General features: G+C 42.8%; 1 protein-coding gene across 2 annotated transcripts in view; it reads right to left on the minus strand.

Annotated features, from left to right (window-relative positions):
* The window catches only part of Gpr65 (G protein-coupled receptor 65), a 43,657-nt gene that overhangs the window by 14,269 nt on the left and 16,761 nt on the right, over positions 1 to 12,627 (minus strand). Inside the window, exons 3-5 of one of the 2 annotated variants that reach the window (XR_009226372.1) lie at positions 11,648 to 11,718; positions 7,849 to 8,007; positions 1,821 to 5,772 (exon numbers count right to left, since the gene is read on the minus strand). The gene's annotated coding sequence lies outside the window, so the exon portion shown is untranslated. Of the gene's footprint in view, positions 1 to 1,820; positions 5,773 to 7,848; positions 8,008 to 11,647; positions 11,719 to 12,627 lie in introns of those variants that run through there. The other variant, XR_009226371.1, reaches the window with a different exon arrangement.

The following is a 12,627-nucleotide window of genomic DNA, read 5'->3' on the forward strand; positions in this document are numbered from 1 at the left end:
AGCTAGTATGTGGACGCCCTTGGCTTGATCCCCACACTGTAAAAACATCAAAAAACTCTCTAATGTCTTCTTCTGATCCTCTGGAAAGTGTTCAAGTGTTTTCTTAAAAGGAGACTGCGGCTCTGCTCTTTCCAGCACGTGGCCGGTGTTCTGGGAACCAACGAATCCCCTCACTTTCCGGCTCACCTGGGCTACAAACCTTGCATCAGGCCTTGGGCTTATTTTTCCCCTGCAGGCCTGAGTCATTCCCATCCACAGGCTTCTGAGAGCAAGCCAGCTGGAGATGTGCAGCAGCTAAATCTGCCATGCCTTGTTAGCAGGCTATGATCCCAACCCTCAGGGGACTTAAGCCCAAATGCCTTCAGGAGTTAGGCAGGGAACAGGAATGTGTGAAGTGTGTAACACACACAGAGCTGAGTAGGGAGCCTGGTAAGTGGGAAAAATGTATGCTCTACCTGAAGATGTTCAGATTCCAATTTTTTTTTTCAGGGTGTTCCAGACAAAATGCACCTATTGTCAAATGTATTCCAATTGATGCAGCCATTTGGCTCCTCCTGCATTCGCACACACACTTCTCTCTGACTTTCCTACCTTATCTAACGTGAGGTCCTCTAAGCCTCACTAGTTTCACCCCTGTGACAACCAACTGGGCATAGATTCTGGCTGATTTCATGCAGGCCAGCCTGATAGGCCCTCATCGCATAGCCAGCCTCAGGCCTTTCATCTCCTGACTGGGGCTTCCCTGTTGACATTGCTGGGGCCTCTGCTGGGCACACGGATAGGCAGACCTGGAAGTGCAGGGGAGTCCCCAGTGTGAAGCTTTCACCAATGGGAGGTGGGAGACAGATGAGTAAGTAAACTCTTCCCCTTTTTCTCTCCCCATCAATAGACAATCTGATATGTAGGGTCTTTTTAAACAGCTTCTCAGGAATGGACACAACTCACTGAGCAATCAGTCCCTCTAGAGGCAACCTGCTTGCTAACACATCCTCCCATTGGCTCTCCTCTGCTCCCTTCTTTCTTCTTGTCCTTCACTTCTGACCTCTGGGATCGTACTCAAGCCACCTCTTTAAGCTGTGCCACAATAGGGAGCCCAGGCTTGAACAACTAGTACCAAGAGTGGCCCTATCAATCAAACCACCGAGATGGAACTTTCAAGCTAGATCACTCAGTGATCTGGTGGCAGTAACTAAGTACTCCACTGCTGGAGGTGAGTGGGGTGGCGATAATCCCTGGCCTGTTGTGACCTGCAGTGACATACAATTACCAAGGCACTCACCTGAAATTGACTGAGGTGAGGTGCGGGCAGAAGATGAGGTACTTGGCCCTTCTGAGGGCTGAGATAATTACAGGATTCATTTTGACTGGGATAACTGCACTGAAGACTTGCACCAGAAAATGAGATGTTATGACAACCAAACGCTGAGTAAAAAACATTCTTTAAAAAGCCAGTGTGTTCTGTGGTAACTTCAAAGGAGACTCTCATTTCCTGAAGACCGTGCTGAAAAGTCTCTAATTTTAAAGCTGACAGAGCAGCTCAGATGATTCAGCTCAGAGCTCCAACAAGTCTTATCTGTCAGTGTCAATGCCCTGATGTGATTCATGTTAGGGCTATTTGGGTGGATTCATGGGAATTGTGAGCCCCAGAATTCCCCTCAGCTCTCCAGGCTGGCTGAAGCATATCTCCATCCTGCTAGAAGGGAGAAGCCTCCCCTTTCCTGGAGTCAGTGAAATGGTACCACCTGAGGTACCCCACACTGTGGAACTGGTTCTCCCCTACACCCCCTCCTCAGTACCCCCAGGCCTGCCTCCCAGTCTGATCAGGACAATCTGATCAGGTGGTACTGATGTCAGCACAATCTATGCTTCAGGAGGGTTGATCTGCATTCCCGAGCATTTGCAGGACCCAGGGAGGTAGATCTCAGGAGTGCTAACCTGGAACAGGAAAGCAGCTGGTAAGACTGGATAGGGAACATTTATTGACAAAGGAGAGTTCATTCATGACTTGGATTTCAATGCTGGGCAATAAAAATCTCAAGAGAATTCTAAAAATCTTAAACTGAGTCCTTAAAGCTTGTATGTGCCAATGGGCTCCAGTTAATGAGGAAGGGATGCTAGAACTTTTTTGGTTTTTTGGAGACGAGGCTGTTAGAATTAGTTTATTATGTAAGATCTAGAAATCTATCGCCTGGCTATGGTCACTGAGGGGACCTGGAAAACACTCCCTTAATCAAATCAATAAGGAATACAAAGGTGAGAGGGGTACTGACAGACTAGAAATTTGATAGACGCTGTCTTCATAAACAGGACTGGTGGTTGGAGGTATTGCCATAAAACTGGTCTCCACATTATCATTGGGGATGACAGAATTCCAGAATAGCAGAGTCTGGACCTCTGAGGGCCTCTGATTGTCCATCCATTATAGACATTATGTCTATAATGGGCAGCAAAGTCAGACTGTCAATCAAAATGCTTTAACAGGGATCTTTGTTGTTGGCTAATAAACCATGATGTTCCTAGACTTGAGATGGCTAGACTGCTGACTATAGTTGCTGACTTGTGTGGTTATATTTATAAATATTGAGAACCATGGAGCAGAAGTGTGACATCAGTCACCACAATGGAAATTTATGGCCCTTATTTCAGTTTCAAGACCTAGAATCCACTTATTGAAAGGGAAGCTGAGTACCCTTGAAGAATAACCTTGGCACACTGTGTGAGCATATATATTTCCACCAGAGAGACCCAAGGCCAGTTGATAGAGTACTGTACTCTGGGGAAGGGAAAATACATAGATTTTTTTGAGCAATGTTAAGTATGGAATTTGATTAAAGTAGTGGTATATGGAGTGTAGGTGCTAAATGAAATTTTAGCCTGAGTTTATCTCAGTTTTTTTCCTAGTCACCAAGTATACAGTTATGTTGGGCATCTGGCAGAACTTTCACACACATTATTTCCCTGAGAGTCATCATGGTAAGAAGGGCCAATTAGAAACCCCTAAAACTTCTCCTAAACACACACACACACACACACACACACACACACACACACACACCCTACATACACATTCCTGGCCTGCATGGTAAATGAGAAGCAGTCTGTATCCAGGAGGATTGCAGACATTTCAACTGTCATCAGAGACTGTAGGTATGCAGAGGTGGTGTTTGCACCATATCCCTATTCAGTTAATTTGCCTGGGTCCTGAAAAAAAAAAAAGATGGCTTATGGCAAGCCATGGTAAACTCTATTATAAATTTAATTGGATAATAATTCCCATTTTGGCTTACATGCAAAATATGGAACCATTAATGGAGCAGATCAACACAGTCTCTGGCTCTTCATATGCAGCTACTGAACTGGAGAATTCATTCTTCTATATCAGGGGCAGGCAAACTATAGCCCATGGGCCAAATATATAGATATTACTACTTATCAGAGAACATGCGAACATGCGCTGCTGAAGGAAGGGTCAATCAACAACTGGTTAGGAAGGACATGCCTCATACATTTCAGTCCATGTCTGTCATTGATTGCCCCTGTGCTGGACAGCAGGCCCCCAAACAAGGTGGTCATTGGCAGGGATAGAGGCTTGTATGGGATCCCTCTCCTCTAGCTTGTGTTACTTTTGCATGCCCAAACTGTCAGTAGCACAGACAGAAGAGATCAGTCAGTCTCTTGGTATTGGGTTGATTACAATTAGACATCTTTTATCCTGGATTGGGTATATAAAAATTTGTATTTATAGGACTTAATCCTTAATTTAAAATAGGGGTTTTCATTGCTGTCTGAAGTTACATCCAAAGCTCTAGACAATGCTTGATTTATCAACATGAGGTCTCACACAACATTGCTCACACCGAAGGTTATATTCTTTAGTAGGAAAGGCAGAGCTGTGGGTATTTGCACACAGGATCCACTAATTATTCCTTGTACCCTGTCATTCAGAAGTGGACATTTTAATAGAGTGGTAGAAATCCTGTTAAAAGCTCACTTAAGAAGCCAGCTTGAGGACAACACCTAGGAGGGATGGAATGCAGATTTCCAGGATGTGCTATGGACATATATGGAGATAAATATTAAGCTCCAAGTCCTCAGTAGCACAGTTTCACAGGACCAAGAATTGAATGGTTAGAGGTTTTGTGTTTCTTATCCTGCAACCTTAGCCTCTATTGGATAAGAAGTCTTGATAGTGGTGGATGGGGAAGAGAACAATTCTACCAGGAGAAAGGTATAAATCTACTGAACTTGAAGCTGAGATGCCAGTTGGATTCAGCATGCCTGTAGGCAACAGCTAAGAAAAAAATATTCTGCTTATGAAAGTAATAGCCCCTGATTACCCTGAAGAACTAGGTCTGCTGTGCCTTATGGAGATGGGGAGAAGCAGGTGTGGAACCCAAGGGTTTCATAATATGTGTGCATCTTGGTGATTCAATGTCCAGTGAGACAATGGTTGCATATTGTCAAGTTGACATATAGTTGTGCTGCAACGATGCCCACTAAAAACAAAGAAAATAAGGGCACCAGCCCCTAAAACTGAAGGTCTATACAGCCCTACCAGGACATTAACCCATACAGCTAACGTGCTGGATGATGGTCAGGGACGGAGAGGCTATTGGAAGAGATTGGAGATAAATCTTAATGATGACTGCAAATCCAGCTACAATTGTATAGACTGAAGTTTGCTTTACTTATCTTCAACCAGACTGACTGACCTTAACCTTGAAGGGGACCTCATGCCAGATTGGACTAATGCTTTCCAGTCCTCCTGGAGAGCTGGATATAACAGTGGGGCAAAGAGGACCTGGACAGTACAAGGGGCACAACTGTGTTTGGTGCTTTTTATGTGATACTTTCTGTTCTTTGTTCCACCTGTTTCCTTCAAAGCCACCACTGTGATGTCCCACTCTTGAGGTATGTTCTGACTACTTTCATGAAGGTGCAACTGGACAGCACTTCAACTTTTCACCTCCTGCCTGGGGCCACCCTATGATACCTCCACATGACAACTATCGTACTCACGTATGTCCATCATGGAAGCGCAGGGAGGTTTGTGCCCCATGAAATAAAGCTTTGGCCACCAGGAGACAGGAGGCAGTGGTTGAATTTTTCCTTTTTATTCCTTCATGTTGAAATTATACACCTTCTCAGCAGACCCACCTGTCATCAGTGGGATGGAGCAATCTGTCACACTAAACAGTGTCAGCTCTCTGATCTGGTGTCATATTGCTCTCTCTCTTCCTCTCCTCCATTCCCTCGCTCCTCACTCTCACTACCTGAGATGGCGCAACCTCATTCAGGCTAGAATAGTCTCTAACCTCCCAACCTGATCCACATGGTGTGCCCTCTGGGGATTTGACTGTCACAACAAACAGTCCCTCTAATTGCACCTTAAGTGAAATGTGGATGTTTTCTAAGGATAATTGCAGTGTGGTCAAATGAAGGCTGATGGCTGTCTGGATACTATTTCCACATCATTTTTCTTCTTTCTTACACTTTTGATGCGTATGCCGCTGAGCCCAAATACCCACAGGTCCTCCTAAGACCTCTTGCATCTGTCCATTTCTTGCTATCCCAGATGCCACCGCCTCACTCAGGCCTGCACCAAGTCTTGCCTCACTGTTTCCATGGCTCTCCTTCCCAACATCTTATAGCTCTCGGTGTCCAGAGCTCATCTCCTTCCTTCACGCCTGGATACTGAGCCAGAGTCATCTTCATAATGGACAAATCTGTTGTCATTCGCTGCTTAGCACTTTTTCATGGCAACTTGGTGACCTTAACATAAAAGTCCAAATTATGAATCTCTGCCAAAAATTAACTTCTGTTTATTTCCAGCCTTTGTCGTTTGCTACTTCCTCCCTCATAGTCAGTTCCAATAGCAGTGAACTACTTTCATTTCCTTAAAATGGAGCCAGGGCTCAGCACGTTCAAGTCCTTGGCAGGAAACGCTCTCCCCTCTTGGTTAAGGCCTATGCTGCCTTTAGGGTCCTGGGACATTTCCTGACTCTTCAAGACTGAGCAAGCACTGGCCATCTCCATTCATCCTTCTATCCAACTGGTATATTCACTCTCTTGTATCATTTATCTTTGGATCCCCTATCAGACTGAAGGCTTTCCAATCCTACTGGTGTGTTTTAAAAATTAAATGCTTGACAAAAGTTTGTTGAAATAGTTAATAAATGAATCATGTGTTTTTCTTTCTATTAAATATTTCACCATCTTTTATAGTATCATTAAAAGAGATAAGTGCACTTTTTCCCCTCATGTATGTCTCCTATGTACTTAAGAAGTAAATGAAATGGTATATGAACAACATGAAATTGACTGGAAACTTTATCAGAGGTAGTTTAAATCACTTGACTTAAACTCTTACAATCAGTATCTTTGCCTGTTTTGTGTTGCGATAACAAAATACCTAAGTCTAGGAACTTTAAAAAGTAAAGCGCTTTATTGACTCATGATTCTAGTGCCTGCAGGACCCAGACAACATGGTGCTAGAATCCTGGCAAGGGTCCCCTGGACATGACAGGAAGAAAGGGAGCCGGCCTTGAGCAGAGGGATACATGTGTGAATGAAGAAGCAAGAAAGGAGTGTGTGGGGGGGGGGGCAGATTGGCCAAGGCTCCTTCTTTTCATGAAAACCCACTGTCATGGAAACTAATCCATCCCTGTGGGATCTGGTCCACTTCCAAGAGAGAAAGCATTAATCCATTCAAGAAGGTGGAGCTCCCAAGACCTAATTACCTCCCACAGGGCCCCACCTCTTAAAAGTTCTACCCCCTCAACACTGTTACATTGGGAACCAAACCTCCAGCTCATAAGCCTTTGGGGAAAACAAACCATTTTCAAACCACAGCAGTCAGCAATTTCAGAAAAATAGGTTAAGTTTCAAACATAGATTCACAACCATTTATTACCCTTTCCATAGTTTTGTATTTTAAAAATCTCAAATAGTGCCTCACGGAGCTCTTAAACATCTGTCTCACTGGTGGCATTAAACCTTGTATGGTATCATGATTAGAATTTAGATTTCATAGTGACTGATGGAAAATGGCAGTCAAATAAGACTGTTCCCCTTCTTGGCTGTTAAAGGGAGGTCTCTAGGGAGTCCTGATAACCCCTTTCCTAATAAAATGCCATCTATTTGCAATAGTATGTGTATCCAAGGATCTCCTGAAATTATAGGAGCAAAACTCCCTCTTCACTTCAACCCAGGTAGGATCTATTGCTCAAAAGTGATTAGCCACACTGTGCTATAAGAGAGCATGAAAACAGGTAGGCTACCTGTCTGGTGTTCAGTTCACAGGGTCTCAACTCAAACATTTGAGCTCAAATTCTTATGCTGATTTTAGTCTCTCTAACCTTCATACTCTTCATGTACAGTGGGAAAAATAATATCTGCTTTATAAGATTTTGGGGAAAATTAAATATCAAATGTGGTGGTCTTGGCCCATGTGTGTACTCCAGTATAGAAATGGCAGTGATCACTGATGGATTCCTAAAAACACGGCACAAACAAGGTGGTGGGTGGCAGCGTCAAGGAACTGGGAGAGGTGAGATGGGAAGGAGTAGGTGTGGCCATTTTCTCCAATGTATTTTTTTTATTAAACTAAAGCTTCCAATCTGGGGTTCAGAACTCATGGGGATCATCCTAGGAGCCAGCAAAGCAGAAATGAACTGTGATGAGCCTAGTTCTAGCAGGAAAAACATTCTCAGTCTACTGCAGGGGAGAGATAGCAGGAAGATCCATGGCCAAAGCACATCTTCTAGAGGACTTTCATAATTCACTGGGATGCATGGGACATTCTGTGCTTTTGCCTAGTCATAAACAGACATAAACACAGTGACTCACCTGTCAGACAGAAAACTTGATTAATGTTTTTCCACAATAAGCAGAATTGTAGTAAATCATGTCCTTAATGTAAGCTTGGAGTTAACTGGAGGTCGATTTGTCATTAAATCATTTCAGCTTTCACATGTGGAAGAAGCCAAATGGTCTGTAGAACTTCTCCTGCCATAAAAATTGCAAAAAAACAAAAATGAAAAAAACACCAGGTTATTCTATTTCTTATGCTCACATATTGAAGTTGAAATTGTCAATATAGAATTAATACCTTATCACTAGAAATACTTATATTCCATATCTCATTTGCCCTGAATAACATCATTAGGTGCATGAGGGAATTGTATCATCCTCATATTAAAGATGAGAAAACAGTTTCTAAGTGGTTATCTTATTTGTTCAAGGTCACATGGCTTGGAAATGAAAGAACACTAGTGACTAATCTTGAGGACCAATGTCCTCACAACTCCAAATCAAGAAGCCCCAATGGACCACACTAATGCTGTGGTCAGATGTTAACTTTTTTTCTCACTCTGACAAATACCTGAGAGAAATGACGTAGAGGAGAAACATTTTACTTTGGCTCACAATTTCAAATATTTCAGTTCACAGTTACCCAGCTTCATTGCTTTTGGGCCTGAGGTAAGGCAGAACATCATGATGGAAGGGCATGGTGGAGGAAAGCTGCTCAGGAGAGAGAGCATTAGTGCAAGAAAGGGGCCAGAGATAAGCAATACTCTTCCAAGTCATTCCCCCAGTGACCTACTTCCTCCAACTAGGTTGACCTCATAGCCTCCAGCACCACCTCCTGGCAGTCTATCCAGCTATCAATGGGTCAGTCGGTTGCTGCGGTGAACTATAGGGCAGGTGAACCAGAATCATGACTTTCACCAGAAAAGATCCTCCCTCTTCCCTCTGGTTTTCTAAGCTGTGGAACCTAAACTGGGAAATGCTGGTAATCCTCCTTCACATCATGTTAAAGTCAAAGAGCAGAAGGTGTCAAAAATCTCTTCCTGCATTCCCTCTAAAATCTGGAACAAGACAGGGATGCCCTCTCTCACCACTTCTGTTCAACATAGTTCTCGAAACACTGGCCAGAGCAATTAGACAGACGAAAGAAATTAAAGGCATAAAAATAGGAAAAGAAGAACTTAAATTATCACTATTTGCAGGTGACATGATTCTATACCTAGCAGACCCAAAAGGGTCTACAAAGAAACTATTAGAGCTAATAAATGAATTCAGCAAAGTGGCAGGATATAAAATCAACACGCATAAATCAAAGGCATTCCTGTATATCAGCGACAAATCCTCTGAAATGGAAATGAGGACAACTACTCCATTCACAATATCCTCAAAAAAAAAATAAAATACTTGGGAATCAACCTAACAAAAGAGGTGAAAGACTTATACAATGAAAACTACAGAACCCTAAAGAGAGAAATAGAAGAAGATCTTAGAAGATGGAAAAATATACCCTGCCGCAGTCTGGCTGGGCACAATCAGGAGCCACTTGTCAAAAGAAACTAACTTTATTTTTAGAACCACACACACCAAACAAAACAGCCTCTCAGGAAAACACCCTCAGAGCCCCAACTGCCACCACCAGCTTTCCACAAGCCTCTCTCTCCCACACAAGCTTCTCTCCACCTCCCACAATCCTCCTGCTCTTGAGGCCGATTGGCTGGGTCACGTGGGCGGAGCCAAAAAAGTCCCCCAATGAGCAGCTCCGTGGTCTGAAAGGGCAGGGAAACAGCCCAATGAGCATCACCGCAGAGGAGCCAATCAGCTAGATGTTGCTGGGGCCGCTGTGAGCCAATCATCAGCCGGCAGCTGGAAGTTTGCTGGCAGCTGGAAGTTTGCTGGGGCCCCTTCGGCTGTGGCTCTCAACAATACCCTGTTCATGGATAGGCAGAACTAACATCATCAAAATGGCAATATTACCAAAAGTTCTCTATAGGTTTAATGCAATCCCAATCAAAATCCCAACGGCATTTCTTGTAGAAATAGAGAAAGCAATCATGAAATTCATATGGAAAAATAAAAGACCCAGAATAGCAAAAACAATGCTAAGCAGGAAGTGTGAATCAGGCAGTATAGCGATACCAGACTTCAAACTATACTACAGAGCAATAGTAACAAAAACAGCATGGTACTGGTACCAAAACAGGCGGGTGGACCAATGGTACAGAATAGAGGACACAGAAACCAATCCACAAAACTACAACTATCTTATATTTGATAAAGGGGCTAAAAGCATGCAATGGAGGAAGGATAGCATCTTCAACAAATGGTGCTGGGAAAACTGGAAATCCATATGCAACAAAATGAAACTGAATCCCCTCCTCTCGCCATGCACAAAAGTTAACTCAAAATGGATCAAGGAGCTTGATATCAAATCAGAGACACGGCGTCTGATAGAAGAAAAAGTTGGCTATGATCTACATACTGTGGGGTCGGGCTCCAATTTTCTCAATAGGACACCCATAGCACAAGAGTTAATAACTAGAATCAACAAATGGGACTTACTCAAACTAAAAAGTTTTTTCTCAGCAAAAGAAATAATAAGAGAGGTAAATAGGGAGCCTACACCCTGGGAACAAATCTTTACTCCTCACACTTCAGATAGAGCCCTAATATCCAGAGTATATAAAGAACTCAAAAAATTAGACAATAAGATAACAAATAACCCAATCAACAAATGGGCCAAGGACCTGAACAGACACTTCTCAGAGGAGGACATACAACCAATCAACAAGTACATGAAAAAATGCTCACCATCTCTAGCAGTCAGAGAAATGCAATCAAAACCACCCTAAGACACCATCTCACTCCAGTACGATTGGCAGCCATTATGAAGTCAAACAACAAAAAGTGCTGGCGAGGATGTGGGGAAAAGGGTACACTTGTACATTGCTGGTGGGACTGCAAATTGGTGCAGCCAATTTGGAAAGCAGTATGGAGATTTCTTGGAAAGCTGGGAATGGAGCCACCATTTGACCCAGCTATTCCCCTTCTTGGTCTATTCCCTAAAGACCTAAAAAGAGCATGCTACAGAGACACTGCTACATCGATGTTCATAGCAGCACATTTCACAATAGCAAGACTGTGGAACCAACCTAGATGCCCTTCAATAGACGAATGGATAAAAAAAAATGTGGCATTTATACACAATGGAGTATTACTCTGCATTAAAAAATGACAAAATCATAGAATTTGCAGGGAAATGGATGGCATTAGAGCAGATTATGCTAAGTGAAGCTAGCCAATCCCTAAAAAACAAATGCCAAATGTCTTCTTTGATATAAGGACAGTAACTAAGAACAGAGTAGGGACGAAGAGCATGAGAAGAAGATTAACATTAAACAGGGATGAGAGGTGGGAGGGAAAGGGCGAGAGAAGGGAAATTGCATGGAAATGGAAGGAGACCCTCAGGGTTATACAAAATTACATACAAGAGGAAGTGAGGGGAAAGGGAAAAATAATACAAGGGGGACAAATGAATGACAGTAGAGGGGGTAGAGAGAGAAGAGGGGAGGGGAGGGGAGGGGAGGGGGGATAGTAGAGGATAGGAAAGGCAGCAGAATACAACAGACACTAGTATGGCAACATGTAAATCAATGGATGTGTAACTGATGTGATTCTGCATTCTGTATACGGGGTAAAAATGGGAGTTCATAACCCACTTGAATCAAAGTGTGAAATATGATATATCAAGAACTATGTAATGTTTTGAACAACCAACAATAAAAATTTAAAAAAAATCTCTTCCTGGCAACATAGGTTGAACATTAGTATTTAGCCATACCTGGAATTTTCTTCCCTGGAACCCCATTTTTTTCATAGACAGTATGATCTGTCATCTTCATCTAGAAGAATCTGCGATAAAGGAAAAACTCCTGATGAGACAGATGTGAAGTTTATCCCAGTCTGTTACTTAGAAGTCGTGTAACTTTTGGCAAATTATTTTGCCTCTCGGGGCACACATGCTTCATGTACAAAATGAGAATTTTGTATTGAAGGTTCTTCAGATGTCTTTCTTGGGCTGAATATGAAGAAGGAAAACAGGGGCCAATCATCCAGCTCAGCTGGAACTAAGGCAAAAGCCGTGCTTCCGAGTGAGCTCTTTCTCTATTCCCAGCACACTCACCGTAGCAGACAGTCAGTCACTGCTGTCTATCCAACACAGGCTGCTGTGAGCACTGACCACACCCTGCTCTTGTTAGTCCCATTGATCTTCCCAGGAGATCCCATCTCATCTTCTCCATGTCAGTTCAACCAACCAAGTACACTATGTAATTTTCATGATCTCCCTCCTCAAATCTACTCAGCATGTCAAATGACCAAATAAATATTCAATGCATAACCCAAGTAAAATGAGGTGCTAGGTACTGTGATTATTTTATTAGCCTGTCTTTTTGTGTATCCTCCTTGGAAGGGACGGAATTCATTTTCATCAAATGAATGCCAGGGAAACAAATGAGTTTTGAAGTAAAAAGATGAAGGAAATTTTTGAACAGTACTTAATCCTCTTCATTGTTCATCCATTCATTCTTCCACTACCCAATGGCCAGGGCATTGCTTTGGGGGGCTCTTTACTTTAATTATATATATTTTGCTACTGCTTTCCAGTGAATGAAAATTTAGCTAAAATAACTAGGCTTATGGAAGATAAAGGCAACAGCATAGTCTTGCGTGATTTGTCTAACATGAGTTGAGAGGTCACATATTTGCATACCACATTTAGATGTGGGAAAGACATTATTTGTCACCTTGTCCTAAAAACCC

This window comes from Marmota monax, unplaced genomic scaffold (genome assembly GCF_021218885.2).
Source record: "Marmota monax isolate L192 unplaced genomic scaffold, Marmota_monax_Labrador192_F-V1.1 WCK01_AAM20220418_F8-fsc00017, whole genome shotgun sequence".
NCBI classification, from domain to species: domain Eukaryota; kingdom Metazoa; phylum Chordata; class Mammalia; order Rodentia; family Sciuridae; genus Marmota; species Marmota monax.